Below are 17,128 nucleotides of genomic sequence, written 5' to 3'. Positions count from 1 at the left end.
ATGTGATGTTTCCTCCACCCGAGGCACAAGGAACAGTGCAGCCAGCTCCTTCTCACACACATTAAGTACATTATCACACACAGAGCACAGAGACACAGACAGGTCATCAGTTCCACAGTCTCAGACAGCAGAAGTATTCAGTCCCACACTGATCCCAAGTTCCAGAGACACATTTCCAATCCAACAGTCAAACAGAGCAGGTGAGGCAGACACTGTTCCATTTCCCCCGAACTCAGTCCCACTGACAGGGAGATACAAAAATCCCAGTCCAAAATCACACTCTCAGATTGTCAATTTCAAAAAGGGCAACATTAGCCATGAATTAAATACCAGATACCCCGAGATTCCAATTGAATCCTAGCCCAGAACACTCACACACACGTGAGTTTAATACATGAAGTATCCATTCGAATTGTGTACCATTCGAATACAAATTGCAAGTCCAAAACTCATGTACAGTATCAGATTGAGAAATGCTGTGACAGTGTAACCTGAGAAACACATTAGATACCAGTTTATAATACACTCATAGTATGAGATTTAAAGATACAGTATCAATTCTATTAGCACAGATTGAGATACACATTACACACGGGTCCAAAAATCTCATAAAATAAAACTTATAGATACAGTATCAATTCCTTTAGTGCAGACTGATCTACACATTATATAACAATTCATAAATGTCACCATATCAGTTTGAAAGATATATTATCATTCACAATATTGCTCACAGAGATACAGATTTAATACTAGTCCAAAATCACACAAATTATCTGATTAAAACCTTCAGCATCAAATCCTAAAGTGTATTCATATTTACCAATTAAATAATGAGAAAAACTACTTAAACATTAAGATATTAAAGCTACAATATTGAACACCATAATGTAATCTGAGAGAATAATTATGGACAGATACAGAATAAATCTCACTCAGATACAGTACAGAGACACACAAACAAAGAATGAATCTCAAAATCAGATAAAGTACAGAGACGCACAAACACAGAATGAATCCCACACTCACATACCGTACCAGAGACTGACAGATGCAGAAAGAATCCCAAGCTCACATACAGTACCAGAGACTGACAGATACAGAATGAATCCCACACTCAAACACAGTACCAGAGACTGACAGATACACAATGAATCCCACACTCACACACAGTACCAGAGACTGACAGATACAGAATGAATCCCACACTCAAACACAGTACCAGAGACTGACAGATACACAATGAATCCCACACTCACACACAGTACCAGAGACTGACAGATACAGAATGAAACCCACACTCACACACAGTACCACAGACTGACAGATACAGAATGAATCCCACACTCACACACAGCAACAGAGACTGACAGATACAGAATGAATCCCACACTCACACACAGTACCAGAGACTGACAGATACAGAATGAATCCCACACTCACACACAGTACAGAGACTGACAGATACAGAATGAATCCCACACTCACACACAGCACCAGAGACTGACAGATACAGAATGAATCCCACACTCACACACTGTAGCACAGACTGACAGATACAGAATGAATCCCACACTCACACACAGGACCAGAGACTGAAAGATACAAAATGAATCCCACACTCACACACAGTACTTGAGACTGACAGATACAGAATGAATCCCAAATTCACACACAGTATGAAAGACTGACAGATACAGAATGAATCCCACACTCACACACAGTACCAGAGACTGACAGATACAGAATGAATCCCACACTGACACACAGGACCAGAGACTGACAGAAACAGAATGAATCCCACACTCACACACAGCACCAGAGACTGACAGATACGGAGTGAATCCCACACTCACACACAGCACCAGAGACTGACAGATACAGAGTGAAACCCACACTCACACACAGTACCAGAGACTGACAGATACAGAATGAATCCCACACTCACACACAGTACAAGAGACTGACAGATACAGAATGAATCCCACAGTCACACACAGCACCAGAGACTGACAGATACAGAATGAATCTCACACTCACACGCAGGACCAGAGACTGACAGATGCAGAATAAATCCCACACTCACACACAGTACCTGAGACTGACAGATACAGAATGAATCCCACACTCACACACAGCACCAGAGACTGACAAATACAGAATGAATCCCATACTCACACACAGTACCAGAGACTGACAGATACAGAATGAATCCCACACTCACACACAGTACCAGAGACTGACAAATACAGAATGAATCTCACACTCATATACAGTGCCAGAGACTGACAGATACAGAATGAATCCCACAATAACACAGAAAACCAGAGACTGACAGATACAGAATTAATCTCACACTCACACACAGTACCTGAGACTGACAGATACAGAATGAATCCCACACTCACACACAGTCCCAGAGAGTGACAGATACAGAATGAATCCCACACTCACACACAGTACCAGAGACTGACAGATACAGAATGAATCCCACACTCACACACAGTACCAGAGACTGACAGATACAGAATGAATACCACACTCACACGCAGCACCAGAGACTGACAGATACAGAATGAATCCCACACTCACACACAGTACCAGAGACTGACAGATAAAGAATGAATCCCACACTCACACACAGTACCTGAGACTGACAGATACAGAATGAATCTCACACTCATATACAGTGCCAGAGACAGACAGATACAGAATGAATCTCACACACAAACTCACTATCAGAGACTGAGAGAGACAGAATGAATCCCACACTCACACACAATACCTGAGACTGACAGATACAGAATGAATCCCACACTCACACACAGTACCAGAGACTGACAGATACAGAATGAATCCCACACACACAGAAAACCAGAGACTGACAGATACAGAATGAATCCCACACTCACACACAGCACCAGAGACTGAAAGATACAGAATGAATCCCACACTGACACACAGGACCAGAGACTGACAGATACAGAGTGAATCCCACACTCACACACAGCACCAGAGACTGACAGATACAGAGTGAAACCCACACTCACACACAGGACCAAAGACTGACAGATACAGAATGAATCCCACACTCACACACAGTACCAGAGACTGACAGATACAGAATGAATCCCACAGTCACACAGCACCAGAGACTGAAAGATACAGATTGAATCCCACACTCATACACAGGACCAGAGACTGACAGATGCAGAATGAATCCCACATTCAAACACAGGACCAGAGAATGACAGATACAGCATGAATCTCACACTCACACACAGTACCAGAGACTGACAGATACAGAATGAATCCCACAGTCACACACAGCACCAGAGACTGAAAGATACAGAATGAATCCCACACTCACACACAGGACCAGAGACTGACAGATACAGAATGAATCCCACATTCAAACACAGTACCAGAGACTGACAGATACACAATGAATCCCACACTCACACACAGTCCCAGAGACTGACAGATACAGAATGAATCCCACACTCACACACACTACCACAGACTGACAGATACAGAATGAATCCCACACTCACACACAGTACCAGAGACTGACAGATACAGAATGAATCCCACACTCAGACACAGTACCAGAGACTGACAGATACAGAATGAATCCCACACTCACACACAGTAATAGAGACTGACAGATACAGAATGAATCCCACACTCACACACAGTACCAGAGACTGACAGATACAGAATGAATCCCACACTCACACACAGTACCAGAGACTGACAGATACAGAATGAATCCCACACTCACACACAGTACAGAGACTGACAGATACAGAATGATTCACACACTCACACACAGTACAGAGACTGACAGATACAGAATGAATCCCACACTCACACACTGTAGCACAGACTGACAGATACAGAATGAATCCCACACTCACACACAGGACCAGAGACTGAAAGATACAAAATGAATCCCACACTCATATACAGTGCCAGAGACTGACAGATACAGAATGAATCCCACACTCACACAGAAAAGCAGAGACTGACAGATACAGAATTAATCTCACACTCACACACAGTACCTGAGACTGACAGATACAGAATGAATCTCACAGTCATATACAGTGCCAGAGACAGACAGATACAGAATGAATCTCACACACAAACACACTATCAGAGACTGAGAGAGACAGAATGAATCCCACACTCACACACAATACCTGAGACTGACAGATACAGAATGAATCCCACACTCACACACTGTAGCACAGACTGACAGATACAGAATGAATCCCACACTCAAACACAGTACCAGAGACTGACAGATACACAATGAATCCCACACTCACACACAGTACCAGAGACTGACAGATACAGAATGAATCCCACACTCAAACACAGTACCAGAGACTGACAGATACACAATGAATCCCACACTCACACACAGTACCAGAGACTGACAGATACAGAATGAATCCCACACTCAAACACAGTACCAGAGACTGACAGATACACAATGAATCCCACACTCACACACAGTACAGAGACTGACAGATACACAATGAATCCTACACTCACACACAGTCCCAGAGACTGACAGATACAGAATGAATCCCACACTCACACACACTACCACAGACTGACAGATACAGAATGAATCCCACACTCACACACAGTACCAGAGACTGACAGATACAGAATGAATCCCACACTCAGACACAGTACCAGAGACTGACAGATACAGAATGAATCCCACACTCACACACAGTCATAGAGACTGACAGATACAGAATGAATCCCACACTCACACACAGTACCAGAGATTGACAGATACAGAATGAATCCCACACTCACACACAGTACCAGAGACTGACAGATACAGAATGAATCCTACACTCACACACAGTACAGAGACTGACAGATACAGAATGATTCACACACTCACACACAGTACAGAGACTGACAGATACAGAATGAATCCCACACTCACACACTGTAGCACAGACTGACAGATACAGAATGAATCCCACACTCACACACAGGACCAGAGACTGAAAGATACAGAATGAATCCCACACTCACACACAGTACCAGAGACTGACAGATACAGAATTAATCTCACACTCACACACAGTACCTGAGACTGACAGATACAGAATGAATCTCACACTCATATACAGTGCCAGAGACAGACAGATACAGAATGAATCTCACACACAAACACACTATCAGAGCCTGAGAGAGACAGAATGAATCCCACACTCACACACAATACCTGAGACTGACAGATACAGAATGAATCACACACTCACACACAGTACCACAGACTGACAGATACAGAATGAATCCCACACTCACACACAGCAACAGAGACTGACAGATACAGAATGAATCCCACACTCACACACAGTACCAGAGACTGACAGATACAGAATGAATCCCACACTCACACACAGCACAGAGACTGACAGATACTGAATGAATCCCACACTCACACACAGTACCAGAGACTGACAGATACAGAATGAATCCCACACTCACACACAGTACCAGAGACTGACAGATACAGAATGAATCCCACACTCACACACAGTACCAGAGACTGACTGATACAGAATGAATCCCACACTCACACACAGTACCAGAGACTGACAGATACAGAATGAATCCCACACTCACACACAGCACAGAGACTGACAGATACAGAATGAATCCCACACTCACACACAGCAACAGAGACTGACAGATACAGAATGAATCCCACACTCACAAACAGTACCAGAGACTGACAGATACAGAATGAATCCCACACTCACACACAGGACCAGAGACTGAAAGATACAAAATGAATCCCACACTCACACACAGGACTTGAGACTGACAGATACAGAATGAATCCCAAATTCACACACAGTATGAAAGACTGACAGATACGGAATGAATCCCACACTCACACACAGTACCAGAGACTGACAGATACAGAATGAATCCCACACTCACACACAGTACCAGTGACTGACAGATACAGAATGAATCCCACACTCACACACAGGACCAGAGACTGACAGATACAGCATGAATCTCACACTCACACACAGCACCAGAGACTGACAGATACAGAGTGAAACCCACACTCACACACAGGACCAAAGACTGACAGAGACAGAATGAATCCCACAGTCACACACAGCACCAGAGACTGACAGATACAGAATGAATCCCACACTCACACACAGTACCAGAGACTGACCAAATCAGAATGAATCTCACACTCATTTCCAGTGCCAGAGACTGATAGATGCAGAATAAATCCCACACTCACACACAGTACCAGAGACTGACAGATACAGAATGAATCCCACACTCACACACAGTACCAGAGACTGACAAATACAGAATGAATCTCACACTCATTTCCAGTGCCAGAGACTGATAGATGCAGAATAAATCCCACACTCAAACACAGTACCGGAGACTGACAGATACACAATGAATCCCACACTCACACACTGTACCAGAGACTGACAGATACAGAATGAATCCCACACTCACACACAGTACCAGAGACTGACAGATACAGAATGAATCCCACACTGACACACAGGACCAGAGACTGACAGAAACAGAATGAATCCCACACTCACACACATCACCAGAGACTGACAGATACGGAGTGAATCCCACACTCACACACAGCACCAGAGACTGACAGATACAGAATGAATCCCACACTCACACACAGTACCAGAGACTGAAAGATACAGATTGAATCCCACACTCACACACAGCACCAGAGACTGACAGATACAGAATGAATCCCACAGTCACACACAGCACCAGAGACTGACAGATACAGAATGAATCTCACACTTACACGCAGTACCAGAGACTGATAGATGCAGAATAAATCCCACACTCACACACAGTACCTGACACTGACAGATACAGAATGAATCCCACACTCACACACAGTACCAGAGACTGACAGATACAGAATGAATCCCACACTCAGACACAGCACCAGAGACTGACAAATACAAAATGAATCCCACACTCACACACAGTACCAGAGACTGACAGATACAGAATGAATCCCACACTCACACACAGTACCAGAGACTGACAAATAAAGAATGAATCTCACACTCATTTCCAGTGCCAGAGACTGATAGATGCAGAATAAATCCCACACTCACACACAGTACCTGAGACTGACAGATACAGAATGAATCCCACACTCACACACAGTACCAGAGACTGACAGATACAGAATGAATCTCACACTCATTTCCAGTGCCAGAGACTGATAGATACAAAATGAATCCCACACTCACACACAGTACTTGAGACTGACAGATACAGAATGAATCCCAAATTCACACACAGTATGAAAGACTGACAGATACAGAATGCATCCCACACTCACACACAGTACCAGAGACTGACAGATACAGAATGAATCCTTCACTCACTCTCAGCACCAGAGACTGACAGATACAGAATGAATCCCACACTGACACACAGGACCAGAGACTGACAGAAACAGAATGAATCCCACACTCACACACAGCACCAGAGACTGACAGATACGGAGTGAATCCCACACTCACACACAGCACCAGAGACTGACAGATACAGAGTGAAACCCACACTCACACACAGGACCAAAGACTGACAGATACAGAATGAATCCCACACTCACACACAGTACCAGAGACTGACAGATACAGAATGAATCCCACATGCACACACCGGAGCAAAGACTGACAGATACAGCATGAATCTCACACTCACACACAGTACCAGAGACTGACAGATACAGAATTAATCCCACAGTCACACACAGCACCAGAGACTGAAAGATACAGAATGAATCCCACACTCACACACAGGACCAGAGACTGACAGATGCAGAATGAATCCCACACTCAAACACAGTACCAGAGACTGACAGATACACAATGAATCCCACACTCACACACAGTACCAGAGACTGACAGATACTGAATGAATCCCACACTCACACACAGTCATAGAGACTGACAGATACAGAATGAATCCCACACTCACACACAGTACCAGAGACTGACAGATACAGAATGAATCCCACACTCACACTCAGTACCAGAGACTGACAGATACAGAATGAATCCCACACTCACACACAGTACAGAGACTGACAGATACAGAATGAATCCAACACTCACACACAGTACAGAGACTGACAGATACAGAATGAATCCCACACTCACACACTGTAGCACAGACTGACAGATACAGAATGAATCGCACACTCACACACAGGACCAGAAACTGAAAGATACAAAATGAATCCCACACTCATGTACAGTGCCAGAGACTGACAGATACAGAATGAATCCCACACTCACACACAGTACCAGAGACTGACAGATACAGAATGAATCCCACACTCACACACAGTACCAGAGACTGACAGATACAGAATGAATCCCACACTGACACACAGGACCAGAGACTGACAGAAACAGAATGAATCCCACACTCACACACAGCACCAGAGACTGACAGATACGGAGTGAATCCCACACTCACACACAGCACCAGAGACTGACAGATACAGAGTGAAACCCACACTCACACACAGGACCAAAGACTGACAGATACAGAATGAATCCCACACTCACACACAGTACCAGAGACTGACAGATACAGAATGAATCCCACAGTCACACAGCACCAGAGACTGAAAGATACAGATTGAATCCCACACTCACACACAGGACCAGAGACTGACAGATGCAGAATGAATCCCACATTCAAACACAGGACCAGAGAATGACAGATACAGCATGAATCTCACACTCACACACAGTACCAGAGACTGACAGATACAGAATGAATCCCACAGTCACACACAGCACCAGAGACTGAAAGATACAGAATGAATCCCACACTCACACACAGGACCAGAGACTGACAGATACAGAATGAATCCCACATTCAAACACAGTACCAGAGACTGACAGATACACAATGAATCCCACACTCACACACAGTCCCAGAGACTGACAGATACAGAATGAATCCCACACTCACACACACTACCACAGACTGACAGATACAGAATGAATCCCACACTCACACACAGTACCAGAGACTGACAGATACAGAATGAATCCCACACTCAGACACAGTACCAGAGACTGACAGATACAGAATGAATCCCACACTCACACACAGTCATAGAGACTGACAGATACAGAATGAATCCCACACTCACACACAGTACCAGAGACTGACAGATACAGAATGAATCCCACACTCACACACAGTACCAGAGACTGACAGATACAGAATGAATCCCACACTCACACACAGTACAGAGACTGACAGATACAGAATGATTCACACACTCACACACAGTACAGAGACTGACAGATACAGAATGAATCCCACACTCACACACTGTAGCACAGACTGACAGATACAGAATGAATCCCACACTCACACACAGGACCAGAGACTGAAAGATACAAAATGAATCCCACACTCATATACAGTGCCAGAGACTGACAGATACAGAATGAATCCCACACTCACACAGAAAAGCAGAGACTGACAGATACAGAATTAATCTCACACTCACACACAGTACCTGAGACTGACAGATACAGAATGAATCTCACAGTCATATACAGTGCCAGAGACAGACAGATACAGAATGAATCTCACACACAAACACACTATCAGAGACTGAGAGAGACAGAATGAATCCCACACTCACACACAATACCTGAGACTGACAGATACAGAATGAATCCCACACTCACACACTGTAGCACAGACTGACAGATACAGAATGAATCGCACACTCACACACAGGACCAGAAACTGAAAGATACAAAATGAATCCCACACTCATGTACAGTGCCAGAGACTGACAGATACAGAATGAATCCCACACTCACACACAGTACCAGAGACTGACAGATACAGAATGAATCCCACACTCACACACAGTACCAGAGACTGACAGATACAGAATGAATCCCACACTGACACACAGGACCAGAGACTGACAGAAACAGAATGAATCCCACACTCACACACAGCACCAGAGACTGACAGATACGGAGTGAATCCCACACTCACACACAGCACCAGAGACTGACAGATACAGAGTGAAACCCACACTCACACACAGGACCAAAGACTGACAGATACAGAATGAATCCCACACTCACACACAGTACCAGAGACTGACAGATACAGAATGAATCCCACACTCAGACACAGTACCAGAGACTGACAGATACAGAATGAATCCCACACTCACACACAGTCATAGAGACTGACAGATACAGAATGAATCCCACACTCACACACAGTACCAGAGACTGACAGATACAGAATGAATCCCACACTCACACACAGTACCAGAGACTGACAGATACAGAATGAATCCCACACTCACACACAGTACAGAGACTGACAGATACAGAATGATTCACACACTCACACACAGTACAGAGACTGACAGATACAGAATGAATCCCACACTCACACACTGTAGCACAGACTGACAGATACAGAATGAATCCCACACTCACACACAGGACCAGAGACTGAAAGATACAAAATGAATCCCACACTCATATACAGTGCCAGAGACTGACAGATACAGAATGAATCCCACACTCACACAGAAAAGCAGAGACTGACAGATACAGAATTAATCTCACACTCACACACAGTACCTGAGACTGACAGATACAGAATGAATCTCACAGTCATATACAGTGCCAGAGACAGACAGATACAGAATGAATCTCACACACAAACACACTATCAGAGACTGAGAGAGACAGAATGAATCCCACACTCACACACAATACCTGAGACTGACAGATACAGAATGAATCCCACACTCACACACTGTAGCACAGACTGACAGATACAGAATGAATCCCACACTCAAACACAGTACCAGAGACTGACAGATACACAATGAATCCCACACTCACACACAGTACCAGAGACTGACAGATACAGAATGAATCCCACACTCAAACACAGTACCAGAGACTGACAGATACACAATGAATCCCACACTCACACACAGTACCAGAGACTGACAGATACAGAATGAATCCCACACTCAAACACAGTACCAGAGACTGACAGATACACAATGAATCCCACACTCACACACAGTACAGAGACTGACAGATACACAATGAATCCCACACTCACACACAGTCCCAGAGACTGACAGATACAGAATGAATCCCACACTCACACACACTACCACAGACTGACAGATACAGAATGAATCCCACACTCACACACAGTACCAGAGACTGACAGATACAGAATGAATCCCACACTCAGACACAGTACCAGAGACTGACAGATACAGAATGAATCCCACACTCACACACAGTCATAGAGACTGACAGATACAGAATGAATCCCACACTCACACACAGTACCAGAGATTGACAGATACAGAATGAATCCCACACTCACACACAGTACCAGAGACTGACAGATACAGAATGAATCCTACACTCACACACAGTACAGAGACTGACAGATACAGAATGATTCACACACTCACACACAGTACAGAGACTGACAGATACAGAATGAATCCCACACTCACACACTGTAGCACAGACTGACAGATACAGAATGAATCCCACACTCACACACAGGACCAGAGACTGAAAGATACAGAATGAATCCCACACTCACACACAGTACCAGAGACTGACAGATACAGAATTAATCTCACACTCACACACAGTACCTGAGACTGACAGATACAGAATGAATCGCACGCTCATATACAGTGCCAGAGACAGACAGATACAGAATGAATCTCACACACAAACACACTATCAGAGCCTGAGAGAGACAGAATGAATCCCACACTCACACACAATACCTGAGACTGACAGATACAGAATGAATCACACACTCACACACAGTACCACAGACTGACAGATACAGAATGAATCCCACACTCACACACAGCAACAGAGACTGACAGATACAGAATGAATCCCACACTCACACACAGTACCAGAGACTGACAGATACAGAATGAATCCCACACTCACACACAGCACAGAGACTGACAGATACTGAATGAATCCCACACTCACACACAGTACCAGTGACTGACAGATACAGAATGAATCCCACACTCACACACAGGACCAGAGACTGACAGATACAGCATGAATCTCACACTCACACACAGCACCAGAGACTGACAGATACAGAGTGAAACCCACACTCACACACAGGACCAAAGACTGACAGAGACAGAATGAATCCCACAGTCACACACAGCACCAGAGACTGACAGATACAGAATGAATCCCACACTCACACACAGTACCAGAGACTGACCAAATCAGAATGAATCTCACACTCATTTCCAGTGCCAGAGACTGATAGATGCAGAATAAATCCCACACTCACACACAGTACCAGAGACTGACAGATACAGAATGAATCCCACACTCACACACAGTACCAGAGACTGACAAATACAGAATGAATCTCACACTCATTTCCAGTGCCAGAGACTGATAGATGCAGAATAAATCCCACACTCACACACAGTCCCTGAGACTGACAGATACAGAATGAATCCCACACTCACACACAGTACCAGAGACTGACAGATACAGAATGAATCCCACACTGACACACAGGACCAGAGACTGACAGAAACAGAATGAATCCCACACTCACACACATCACCAGAGACTGACAGATACGGAGTGAATCCCACACTCACACACAGCACCAGAGACTGACAGATACAGAATGAATCCCACACTCACACACAGTACCAGAGACTGAAAGATACAGATTGAATCCCACACTCACACACAGCACCAGAGACTCACAGATACAGAATGAATCCCACAGTCACACACAGCACCAGAGACTGACAGATACAGAATGAATCTCACACTTACACGCAGTACCAGAGACTGATAGATGCAGAATAAATCCCACACTCACACACAGTACCTGAGACTGACAGATACAGAATGAATCCCACACTCACACACAGTACCAGAGACTGACAGATACAGAATGAATCCCACACTCACACACAGTACCAGAGACTGACAGATACAGAATGAATCCCACACTCACACACTGTAGCACAGACTGACAGATACAGAATGAATCCCACACTCACACACAGGACCAGAGACTGAAAGATACAAAATGAATCCCACACTCATATACAGTGCCAGAGACTGACAGATACAGAATGAATCCCACACTCACACAGAAAAGCAGAGACTGACAGATACAGAATTAATCTCACACTCACACACAGTACCTGAGACTGACAGATACAGAATGAATCTCACAGTCATATACAGTGCCAGAGACAGACAGATACAGAATGAATCTCACACACAAACACACTATCAGAGACTGAGAGAGACAGAATGAATCCCACACTCACACACAATACCTGAGACTGACAGATACAGAATGAATCCCACACTCACACACTGTAGCACAGACTGACAGATACAGAATGAATCCCACACTCAAACACAGTACCAGAGACTGACAGATACACAATGAATCCCACACTCACACACAGTACCAGAGACTGACAGATACAGAATGAATCCCACACTCACACACAGTACAGAGACTGACAGATACACAATGAATCCCACACTCACACACAGTCCCAGAGACTGACAGATACAGAATGAATCCCACACTCACACACACTACCACAGACTGACAGATACAGAATGAATCCCACACTCACACACAGTACCAGAGACTGACAGATACAGAATGAATCCCACACTCAGACACAGTACCAGAGACTGACAGATACAGAATGAATCCCACACTCACACACAGTCATAGAGACTGACAGATACAGAATGAATCCCACACTCACACACAGTACCAGAGATTGACAGATACAGAATGAATCCCACACTCACACACAGTACCAGAGACTGACAGATACAGAATGAATCCTACACTCACACACAGTACAGAGACTGACAGATACAGAATGATTCACACACTCACACACAGTACAGAGACTGACAGATACAGAATGAATCCCACACTCACACACTGTAGCACAGACTGACAGATACAGAATGAATCCCACACTCACACACAGGACCAGAGACTGAAAGATACAGAATGAATCCCACACTCACACACAGTACCAGAGACTGACAGATACAGAATTAATCTCACACTCACACACAGTACCTGAGACTGACAGATACAGAATGAATCTCACACTCATATACAGTGCCAGAGACAGACAGATACAGAATGAATCTCACACACAAACACACTATCAGAGCCTGAGAGAGACAGAATGAATCCCACACTCACACACAATACCTGAGACTGACAGATACAGAATGAATCACACACTCACACACAGTACCACAGACTGACAGATACAGAATGAATCCCACACTCACACACAGCAACAGAGACTGACAGATACAGAATGAATCCCACACTCACACACAGTACCAGAGACTGACAGATACAGAATGAATCCCACACTCACACACAGCACAGAGACTGACAGATACTGAATGAATCCCACACTCACACACAGTACCAGAGACTGACAGATACAGAATGAATCCCACACTCACACACAGTACCAGAGACTGACAGATACAGAATGAATCCCACACTCACACACAGTACCAGAGACTGACAGATACAGAATGAATCCCACACTCACACACAGTACCAGAGACTGACAGATACAGAATGAATCCCACACTCACACACAGCACAGAGACTGACAGATACAGAATGAATCCCACACTCACACACAGCAACAGAGACTGACAGATACAGAATGAATCCCACACTCACAAACAGTACCAGAGACTGACAGATACAGAATGAATCCCACACTCACACACAGGACCAGAGACTGAAAGATACAAAATGAATCCCACACTCACACACAGTACTTGAGACTGACAGATACAGAATGAATCCCAAATTCACACACAGTATGAAAGACTGACAGATACGGAATGAATCCCACACTCACACACAGTACCAGAGACTGACAGATACAGAATGAATCCCACACTCACACACAGTACCAGTGACTGACAGATACAGAATGAATCCCACACTCACACACAGGACCAGAGACTGACAGATACAGCATGAATCTCACACTCACACACAGCACCAGAGACTGACAGATACAGAGTGAAACCCACACTCACACACAGGACCAAAGACTGACAGAGACAGAATGAATCCCACAGTCACACACAGCACCAGAGACTGACAGATACAGAATGAATCCCACACTCACACACAGTACCAGAGACTGACCAAATCAGAATGAATCTCACACTCATTTCCAGTGCCAGAGACTGATAGATGCAGAATAAATCCCACACTCACACACAGTACCAGAGACTGACAGATTCAGAATGAATCCCACACTCACACACAGTACCAGAGACTGACAAATACAGAATGAATCTCACACTCATTTCCAGTGCCAGAGACTGATAGATGCAGAATAAATCCCACACTCACACACAGTCCCTGAGACTGACAGATACAGAATGAATCCCACACTCACACACAGTACCAGAGACTGACAGATACAGAATGAATCCCACACTGACACACAGGACCAGAGACTGACAGAAACAGAATGAATCCCACACTCACACAAATCACCAGAGACTGACAGATACGGAGTGAATCCCACACTCACACACAGCACCAGAGACTGACAGATACAGAATGAATCCCACACTCACACACAGTACCAGAGACTGAAAGATACAGATTGAATCCCACACTCACACACAGCACCAGAGACTGACAGATACAGAATGAATCCCACAGTCACACACAGCACCAGAGACTGACAGATACAGAATGAATCTCACACTTACACGCAGTACCAGAGACTGATAGATGCAGAATAAATCCCACACTCACACACAGTACCTGAGACTGACAGATACAGAATGAATCCCACACTCACACACAGTACCAGAGACTGACAGATACAGAATGAATCCCACACTCAGACACAGCACCAGAGACTGACAAATACAAAATGAATCCCACACTCACACACAGTACCAGAGACTGACAGATACAGAATGAATCCCACACTCACACACAGTACCAGAGACTGACAAATACAGAATGAATCTCACACTCATTTCCAGTGCCAGAGACTGATAGATGCAGAATAAATCCCACACTCACACACAGTACCTGAGACTGACAGATACAGAATGAATCCCACACTCACACACAGTACCAGAGACTGACAGATACAGAATGAATCTCACACTCATTTCCAGTGCCAGAGACTGATAGATACAAAATGAATCCCACACTCACACACAGTACTTGAGACTGACAGATACAGAATGAATCCCAAATTCACACACAGTATGAAAGACTGACAGATACAGAATGCATCCCACACTCACACACAGTACCAGAGACTGACAGATACAGAATGAATCCTTCACTCACTCTCAGCACCAGAGACTGACAGATACAGAATGAATCCCACACTGACACACAGGACCAGAGACTGACAGAAACAGAATGAATCCCACACTCACACACAGCACCAGAGACTGACAGATACGGAGTGAATCCCACACTCACACACAGCACCAGAGACTGACAGATACAGAGTGAAACCCACACTCACACACAGGACCAAAGACTGACAGATACAGAATGAATCCCACACTCACACACAGTACCAGAGACTGACAGATACAGAATGAATCCCACATGCACACACCGGAGCAAAGACTGACAGATACAGCATGAATCTCACACTCACACACAGTACCAGAGACTGACAGATACAGAATGAATCCCACAGTCACACACAGGACCAGAGACTGAAAGATACAGAATGAATCCCACACTCACACACAGGACCAGAGACTGACAGATGCAGAATGAATCCCACACTCAAACACAGTACCAGAGACTGACAGATACACAATGAATCCCACACTCACACACAGTACCAGAGACTGACAGATACTGAATGAATCCCACACTCACACACAGTCATAGAGACTGACAGATACAG

Source organism: Heptranchias perlo, unplaced genomic scaffold (assembly GCF_035084215.1).
Source record: "Heptranchias perlo isolate sHepPer1 unplaced genomic scaffold, sHepPer1.hap1 HAP1_SCAFFOLD_70, whole genome shotgun sequence".
Lineage (NCBI taxonomy): Eukaryota > Metazoa > Chordata > Chondrichthyes > Hexanchiformes > Hexanchidae > Heptranchias > Heptranchias perlo.
Note: the sequence above shows the minus strand (reverse complement) of the source record.